Source organism: Mandrillus leucophaeus, unplaced genomic scaffold (assembly GCF_000951045.1).
Source record: "Mandrillus leucophaeus isolate KB7577 unplaced genomic scaffold, Mleu.le_1.0 Scaffold359, whole genome shotgun sequence".
Classification (NCBI taxonomy): domain Eukaryota; kingdom Metazoa; phylum Chordata; class Mammalia; order Primates; family Cercopithecidae; genus Mandrillus; species Mandrillus leucophaeus.
In genome coordinates this window covers 2,023,616-2,033,615 of record NW_012103798.1, presented here as the reverse complement: position 1 = coordinate 2,033,615, position 10,000 = coordinate 2,023,616, and positions in this window count along the sequence as shown.

Genomic DNA, 10,000 nt, shown 5'->3' with positions numbered 1-10,000 from the left:
CATGCATCTGCAGACATGTAGACCCATTCTGTCACTCACTGGCTGTCAATTTGCCTCATCTCTTTTGGTTCAGCCCATTTGGAATCACCTCATCACAGATGGCTTCCAGCCCATTTTAAATAAGCTATCCCAAGAGGCAATCCAGGTAGAACCACCCCTTTCTGTTTTAGCACCAGACAAGCCAGAAATTGGTAAAGAGTAGAAAGTAACAACCAAAAATAAAAGCCATTGTGAACTTGGACAATTTATACTTGTGTTTAAATTGCTGTAGCATAATTTTTAATAACAACAATTTAAAATACAATTATGGGTATGACCAGAAAATGACTTACCATTTACTTACAAGCAAAAAGTGAGCATGGTTCTTTGAAGTCATAAAACTGATTCTGTTCATTTCCTCGTAATTATAATAGCTTCCATATATTGAACTGGATGTTGTTCCAGACACTCAATAAATATTATCTTACATAATCATCCCAACTACCTGTGAGGCAACTATTATCATTCCCATTTTACAGGAACAAAACTGTTGATCTGAGAGGAGGTTAAAGAAACTATCATCAGAGTAAACTGACAGCATGGGAGAAAATTTTTGCAATCTATCCACATGACAAAGGGCTAATATCCAGAATCTACAAAGAACTTAAACAAATTTACAAGAAAAAACAAACAACCCCATCAAAAAGTGGGCAAAGGATATGAACAGACACTTCTCAAAAGAAGACATTTATGCCGCCAACAAACATATGAAAAAATGCTCACCATCACTGGTCATCAGAGAAATGCAAATCAAAACCACAATGAGATACCATCTCACACCAGTTAGAATGGCGATCATTAAAAAGTGAAGAAACAACGGATGCTGGAGAGGATGTGGAGAAATAGGAATGCTTTCACACTGTTGGTGGGAGTGTAAATTAGTTCAACCATTGTGGAAGACAGTGTGGCGATTCCTCAAGGATCTAGAACTAGAAATACCATTTAACCTAGCAATCCCATTATTGGGTATATACCCAAAGGATTGTAAGTCATTCTGCTATAAAGACACATGCACATGTATGTTTATTGCAGCACTACTTACATTAGCAAAGACTTGGAACCAACCCAAATGTCTATCAATGATAGACTGGATTAAGAAAATGTGGCACATATACACCATGGAATACTATGCAGCCATCAAAAAGGATGAGTTCATGTCCTTTGCAGGGACATGGATGAGGCTGGAAACTATCATTCTCAGCAAACTATCACAAGAACGGAAAACCAAACACCGCATGTTCTCACTCATAAGTGAGAGTTGAACAATGAGAACACATGGACACAGGGCAGGGAACATCACACCCCAGGGACTGTCAGGGGGTGGGGGGCTAGGGGAGGGATAACATTAGAAGAAATACCTAATGTAGGTAATGGGTTGATGGGTGCAGCAAACCACCATGGCACATGTATAGCTATGTAACAAAATTGCACATTCCGCACATGTACCCCAGAACTTAGAGTATATTTTTAAAAATGACTAGCAAGTAGCATAGCAGGAGTATAGACCTAGGTCTTTCTATTGCCAAAGTTTGTGGTCTTTGCATTAGAACTTGTAGCCACAAACCGGGTCTTAGATAGGTGTTCAAAATAAAGTACATCTAAAATGTAATGTTAAATCCAAGTATTAGCTAGTGGAAGTAGTATTTTGCATTACAAACATCCAGTTTATATGTAAATTTATATTTTAAATACAAAATACACATCAGAATAAACACTGTAAAAACTACCACACTATCTAACATCAATAGCATATACAATGATATTTAGTATTAACATAGATCTTATATGTTCTAATTTAAAACTACATTACAAAATACTTCTCAAAACCACATATTAATGGTACTTATTTGTTACTGTTTACAAAACACTTCCTCTCATACATAAAGAAGCACAAATCTTACTCTCAGGATATAAACAGAAAGTGAACAAGGAAAGATATTTATTGCATTTATTTCACTAGTAATAGAGAATTTCATAACTTGTTCCAGTTAAAGTGAATAAGAGTTATACAGTATTAATATTGTACCAGGAAGATCAATACTAACAACTTCAAAAGAAGAAAGAGGAGAAATCACATTTTCTTTCTTATGATTTAGTAACTTTATTCTACTCTGTGGTTTTTAAAAAATTGCCTTTTCCTTGGCCAGGCACTGTGGCTCATGACTGCTATCCCAGCACTTTGGGAGGCCGAGGCAGGTGGATCACCTGAGGTCAGGAGTTTGAGACCAGCCTGGCCAATATGGTGAAACCCTGTCTCTACTAAAAAATACAAAAAATTAGCTGGGCATTGTGGTGCATGCCCGTAATCCCAGTTACTCAGGAGGTGGAGACAGGAGAATCACTTGAACCCGGGAGGCAGAGGTTGCAGTGAGCCAAGATCATGCCATTGAACTCCAGACTGGAAAAAAAAAAAAAAAAAAAAAAAAAAAAAAAAAAAAAAAGCCTTCTCCCCCATTGCAGCACAGAAAATCTTAAGAAGGAAGTAAGGACGCAGAAATGCAGAAGTTACAACCAGACAGGTAAAATGATCATAAAACACCATTTAGTGTATTCTCATTCTTTAAAGTACATCTATTTGATTCACTCATTGCTGGTAATTTTTTTCTTTTTCTCTAATCACTACTACCATCGTGTACTCTTTCTTTTTCTGTGTGAAAATAATTAGCTCTCTAATTTCTTCAAATGGAACTAAATATTTCATTCGTTAGCACAATAAACTTTATTGAGCAACAGAATATACCACTTTGCCTAAGATAAAATAAATAAAGATAAATCCCCGGCTCTCCCCAAGCTCTATGGGTGAGATAGTTTTGTGCAAAGCAAAAAGCCCAAAATAGTGTGTTAAATGCTGGAGCAGAGGTGAATACACAGCATTACAGGAGCACAGAGGGAGGATTAGCCAGCCTGGGGCATTTGGGAAGCTTTACAGAGGACAGCACATTTAAACTGCACTTCTGAAGATAAATAGGAGCTTTCTGCAGGGTGATGAAGGAGACAGAGAGGGAGCACTGGGGCCAAAGTGCAATAAAGCACTGAGAAGCAAAAGAGCATGGGCACAATAATGTCATTAAAACAATGAGCTGCATGATGAGAGTATGACCACAGTGTCAGAGTGTGCGAAGACCCTATGGGATATAAGATCAAAAAGAAAAGGTGGGCCAATGCAGTAGCTCACACCTGTCATCCCAGTGCTTTGGGAGGCCGAGGTGGGAGGATCACTTGAAGCCAGGAGTTTGAGACCAGCCTGGGCAACCTAGCAAAACCTGATCTCTACAAAAAATAATAATTAATTAATTAATTAGCTGAGTGTGATGGTGCCCACCTGTAGTCCTACTCAGGAGGCTGAGATGGGAGGATGGCTTGGGCCCAGGAGTTTGAGGCTGCAGTAAGCTATAATTGCACCACTGCACTACCAGCCTGGGTAGCAGAGTAAGACCCTATCTCTTAAAAAGGAAGGGGGCTTGGGGACAGAAAGAGAACGAGAGAGAGAGAGAGAGAGCAAGAGAAATAAAAGAAAAAGTTGGACTAAAAATAAACTAGTGATACTTCACCAACTAGTGATTGGTGAAGTAGATTAAAGTGCTTGCATATATGGAAGACTACATGCATACACGAAAATTTAAGTTATTACAAACAATATAGACCAACGAGATAAATGTTCAGTACAAAATAAAAGCCACTTGCTGTGTCCATGGGCATAAAAAAGACTGAAAGGATATATACGAAAATGTTAACACTAATACCTCTGGTAGTGGAATTATGAGTAATTTTGTTTTAATCTCTCGTTGCTCTCTGCCTTCCAGATTTTCTGCATTAAGCATATATTAGGCAATTAGAGGATTGTGGTGTAAGGGGGAGAAATGTGTGCTAAAATAGAACAATACAGGCTGGGTTCAGATTGTGGCATGCTAAGTAATTTGAACTTCATGCCACAGAAAGTGACAAATTACTTCACATATTTGATCAGGGGTGTGAGATGAACAGATCTGCACTGTGGAGAAGTAAATATTTTTAAGGTGTGTATGCTGGATTGGAAGGACTTGAGGCTGGGCAAAAGATGTGATGGAAGAAGGCAGTGACCACAGGACTGGAAAGCACATTATCTGGGGTAGAACGTATAGGATTCATTAACTGATTATAGGGCAAGGCAAAAGGGCAGAAGTTGAGGATAATTCGAAGTTTCTGGCTTGGGCAATTGGTTGGATATAGACATTAGAAGCTGAAATGCATAATAAGGAGGAAAAGGCACATTTTAAGGACAGAATGATGATTTTGGTTTTATGTGTGACATGCCTGGAGGACATTCAGGTAGAATACGTCAAGGAATTTTGAAATATGGGTGTAGGTTCAGAAAAAGTGGACCTAGAAATACAGATACACCAAAGATGGTAATGCCGTGGGATTAAAGGAGCTCACTCAGGGAAAGCAGACAGTGAGAGGACACAGCTGAAGCTAGAACCTTGGGAAATGCTAAGTCATGGCAGTCGTCCAAGCACCCAGAGAACCAAGAAAGCCAGAAGTGGGTAGAGTTCTTTCTGAAGTAGGGATGATACCAGAGCTGGTTTTAAAGTAAAAGAGAAAATATTTACTACAAATTGCAGCTCCCAATAGACAACGATCATAGAAACTGATCACTAATGGGGGATAGAAAAAACAAAAGGCCAACAGGTACAAAGGCACAGAACAAAGAGAGGCAACTGTTTATCAAAGGTAGGTGAAGACAGGTGAAGTAAATGTACTCCTTTACTGATACCTTTCCAGGGAAGGTGGGACTGTTTTGAAAGCTGTCAAAGCTGAACTACTGCATGACTGTTCTAAAACAGTGATTTCAACTCTCTTTTTCACAAACAAAAAAACCAATGTCCACAGAGTGGTGTCCCAGGTCTCAGAGCCAGTTGCTGGCAGGTTTAAGGATATGATCAATTTCCAAACCATTAGGGTTTAATTCAACCATACATCAACACACTGTTTCCCTATACAAACACACAAAAAAGAATACTCACCCCAAAAATATCAATAATGGAATACAATAAAACATGAATGAATTTATCCTTTTATTTGACTTATGGAAATGAATTAAATTTCTTACAGTATACAACCCACCACCTCCTACCTTTCCAGCTAACTTCCACTGGTCTTTGATTCTACTGAGACCTCTAATTCATGGAACCTACCATCTGTTCCCTGTTCCTAATTATCTAGATTTCCTCTTCCCTGCTTACCAGGTTTAAATTCCGTGATCAACCATTTTAATAACACAACTCTCTTGTATACAACTCTCTTGTCCCTATTTTTAAATATACATTGGATAATCTGCAACTCTGGTTATATACTTATCATTACTTGTTCCACACCTTTGCTGTGTTAATGAATGAGCCAACATACTGGCTGATCTCACTTTAACTTTGTGACCAAAAACTTTAAATGGACCCTTAAGGCTACCAGACAACCTGAGCACACTTCTCCAGCCCATTCACTCTCCCTATTTAACTGTTCGCACCTTCTCTTTCCTCCAGCCTCTATCACATCCTCCACCATCCTCATTCTCATTTGGTGACTCTTTCTTCCTCCTTGGAGAAGACTGCAGCAACCAGAAGAGAACCTCAAAAGACTCCCACCATCTCAGTTATACACTTTCCCAAACCTGCCCCACACAACTTACCCTATATCCATGTTCCTATCTAAGGCAATGTCCCTTCTCTTGTGCACTAGTTTCCGTACACTATCTCTCCAACTTCATTAATTTTTCTTTCTCTATTGAATCATTCCCATTTGCATGCAAACATGCTCTTATTTCTCTAATCTTTAAAGAAAGAAAAACTTTCTTGAGCCTGCTTCCTCCATTTCTTCTCTCCCCTTTGCACAAAAATCCTTGCAGAGTCATGTATACTCACAGTTTCCAATTCTTCCCTCTAACTCTCTCTTATACACATTCTAATCTATTTTACCTATCCTTATGTGCTCTTGTCAACATTCTTGTCAAGATCACCCATGACCTTCAATTGTCAAATTCAGTCGGTCTTCATTTTACTTGACCTTTCAATAGCATTGGACTCAGCTAATCTCTTCCCCTTGAAACTCTTTATTTACTGGCTTCTAGTGTATCACATGTTCCTGGTTTCCCTCCTATCTCCCTGGATGCTCCTTCTTGGTATCCTTTAATGGGTTTCTTCTTCTCCTGAGCCTCTTTATGTCAGAGTGTCTCAACATTCAATCCTGCCTCTTCTCTATATGCATTCGTTCCTTGGAGGTCTCATCTAGTCTTAGGCCTTAAATACCACCCAAGTACTGGCAAATCCTTAATTTATATCTCCAATCAGACATCTACTCTGAACTGTAAGCTTACTCTACATCTCCAATTACATTTAGCATCTCTAAAATGTTATCCTTATCCCCTGACAATCCACTCCCCCACCCCTTTCCAAAGCTTCTCTACCTTAAAACCTTCCACATTTCAGCTGACGGCAACCCAAACTTAGTCAAACCAGAAAAGATGCAGTCATTTTTTACTCCTCTCTTTCTTACAGATACAATATCCAATCTATCAGGGTACCCTATTGGCTCTAATTTCAAATATTTGCAGACTCTGACCACCTTTCTCTTCCTCTACTGCTACCACTCTGGTTCAAGCCACCATCATGTCTCACCTAAGTTATCACAATAACATACTAATTAGATGTTTTCACCCTGTCCCAGTACAGCAGTGAGACTGATCTTTGTGTAAGATAAGTCAAGTCACATCACTCTTCTCTCAAAACTCTTCAAATGCTCATTTCATTCAGAATACAAGTCAAAAGATTGACAATGACCTCTAAGGCCCTCCTTTACCTGCATTCCTGGATCCTCAGTGACCTCATCTCCAACCACTTTCCCAATTGTTCACTGCGCTTCAGCCATGCAGTCCTCCCTGCTGTTTTTCCAGCATGCCAGTTGCACTCTACCTCAGAGCTTTACGCTAGCTGTTCCCACTGCCCAGAATGTCTTCTTCTGGATGTCCATATGGCTAACTCCCTGACATCCTTCAGGTCTTTGCTCAATTGTTACTTCCTCAATGAGGACTTCCCTGATGAGCCTATTTAAAATTGCGACAATCTCTACCCCTAGAATATCTTATCCTTTTTATCCTGTTGTAACTTTTCAAAAGGCGCTTATCACCTTGAAGTGTACTAAATAATTTATGTACTTGTTTATTTGTTTATTGTCTTGTTTCCTCCCACTAGAACTTAAGTTCTTAAAAGGAAAATACTTTCGTCTGTTTTGCTCATTGATGTACTCCTGACACATAGGCAGTGCTCAATTAACACTTGTTGAATGAATGAATCTATTCCCTACCTAAGTAACCACACTACGCATTAATCATCTTTTTAAAAAAAATGTTTAAATAAATATAGAAACAGTGTCTCACTACATTGGTCAAGTTGGTCTTGAACTCCTGGCCTCAAGAAATCCTCCTGCCTTGGCCTACCAAAGTGCTGGGATTACAGACATGAGCCACTGCACCCACCTTTAATCATCTTTGTATCCAGATTTCTTGTTTATATTTACTCAATAACTGTTCATTAATTGAAGAGTATAGATAAAACAAATGCCCTATTGCCCATTAAAGTACCTTCATTTCTCTGAATTCTAATATATTTCTTTTTTTGCATCAGTGTGACTACTAGAATTTTTTCTGGACAAGGTACAAGCAAACAGCAGGATGCATTAACAGAAGGCTTGATCTTCAGTGCATTTTCTTAGATGTAAGTACCCATCTATCTCCGAAAAGGTAAATGGCATAGATATCTAGAGATTGTCCCTCATGTGTGATCAGACAGAAAATGAGAAAGTCACCTTGCTTTCACATATTATGTGTTCATCACTGTAGCCTTTTTTTAAGTATATTTTTCCAGACTTCCCCTAAGCTGTTGCTCATTCTCTGTAATAGCCAAATCAATTGACCATATTGTACTGGTTTGCTTCAGTGTTTGTTTACTAGTTGAAGCCTGCATTAGGACAGGATTATTTCATGGTGCTCGGTTCCCTGGCCCTCCTCCAGCTTTCTCCTCTCTCAATCTCTCACTGTGCAAAATAGCAATCTTTCTCTACTTCCAAAAGCATGAGCATCCTGAGATTTATCTGACTATCACTTAATTCTCTCTTCTTGTGAGATTCTCTGCTTTCACTCTTTTAACTCTATGGTCTAAACTTAGGTAGGTAAGTGCCCATCACAAATAACCATGCCAAGTTAATCTTTATCCCTTTTGGCTTCCAGTTATAGCCTTGGCCAGTGCTCTTCCCTGTTTTTGTCCTGTTATTGTATTGCAAATGAAGCATGTGCAGCTATTTGAGCAAGTGCAAAAATATAATATGAACATGTCCTTATCTAAAATGTCACTTTTTCAGTATTCTTTTTGGGTTGTTCATTGTTAGCCAAAGTCCCATTGTCATAAAAATTACAATAATAAACTACCCTGAGTCTTTTAATTTCACACACAGCTTCTACATTCTCTAAGCCACTAGAATCCCATGGTTCCTAATTAAAATATTCAAAGGTGAAAGTCAAGTAATTTCCACAAGGTATATTAGTTCCTTTACTTATGTTTCCAGGGTTAAAAAAGAAATCCTTTGCCAATAAAAAAGGAGAAGTTTTTGAGTGTATAGTACAGGGATTTCAAAGAGCATTCCACAGTGTGTTATTTTCTTTCCAGAAAATTCTAACACTTTATAATTACTTTTGTATGGAAAATGAATAATTTAAGCCCCTAATGCTAAAAACAGCTAGAGAGAAACCATCCAAATCAGATAGGCATTTCCTGAAACCAAATGAAATATCGAACTAGAAAATATCTGTGTGAGAACAGCCCATGGAACAAAGCTCTTGAATTATTATTCAATAGAGAGGAAGCATGGTAGGGGAGAAAGTTACATGAAAAAATGGTGTTTTCTTGTCTTTGTGCCAGAATTTTTGGGGTCCCACGCTTCATAGAAACTGTAATGTTGATTGCACCCCAAATGTCACAGAAAAATACGAATCAGAAATGCTCCTAGGAGCTTCCAAGCTTCTGACAAAAATAATGGCAAAAACATCAATTAAGCTCCATCTGTTGCGACAGTAATGCGTTGATAAAGAAAAAAGCAAAAGCCCACCTGCATAGAAACTAAACCGCAGCTACTCCTCCAATTCGGAGAAAAATGAGCTGCACTTCAGTCGCTAGCAGAACTAATCCCAGCAAATATAGCTAGTGGGTTTGTGTACTGGGGGAGGGGGACTGCAAGCAGAGCACACCTCATCGCCCTCCCACCAAAACTGGTCCAGAAACGTGAAAGCATCCACGCCGCATGACCTCGCTTAGCTGGAAGAAAGCAGTGGCCGCGACGTGCGGGTGGCCGTCTCTTCCCCTTCTCAGACCACCCCCCCCCCGCCAAGCCCCTAGTCTTCCGCACGGGTCTCTGGCTGCAAGCTCTGGGGCTGGAAGACCTGAGCAGGTTCTTTTCGCTGCCCAGGGTGAAGAACCTCCTAAAGATGTTGTAACCAGAGTAACTCCCGCGCTGGCAGCGTCTCAACAGCCCGGAGTGAACGAGCTGACCCCACCAGCGCCGGGACCCACGTCTGGGTCGGCCGCCCCCGCCAGCCCCACCCCGGAGCCTCCTCAACCTGAGTCCCCAGCGCCCCTCACGCAGTAGGGTCTTTCCGGGCGTGTAGCCCGTAGGGCTGACTTTCCGCTAAGTGAACAGCCATGTTAGCCTCCTCTGGGCGTAAATCCACCAGGGTGAGCCGGCCGACGGCAGTCAGGAGCGCTCACCCGGTCCCCTCCGCACCTCCCCGCAAGGCTACGACTGTTTCCAAACTCCTGGGCGCACCCAGCTGGGTCCCTTGCCCTCTCACGGTTCAGCACCGAGGACAGCGGACATACTTTTCTCCGCCAGGGTCCGCGCCGCCGGGAAGGCGGCTTTGACAGCGCCGGCAGGGCTGCAGGTG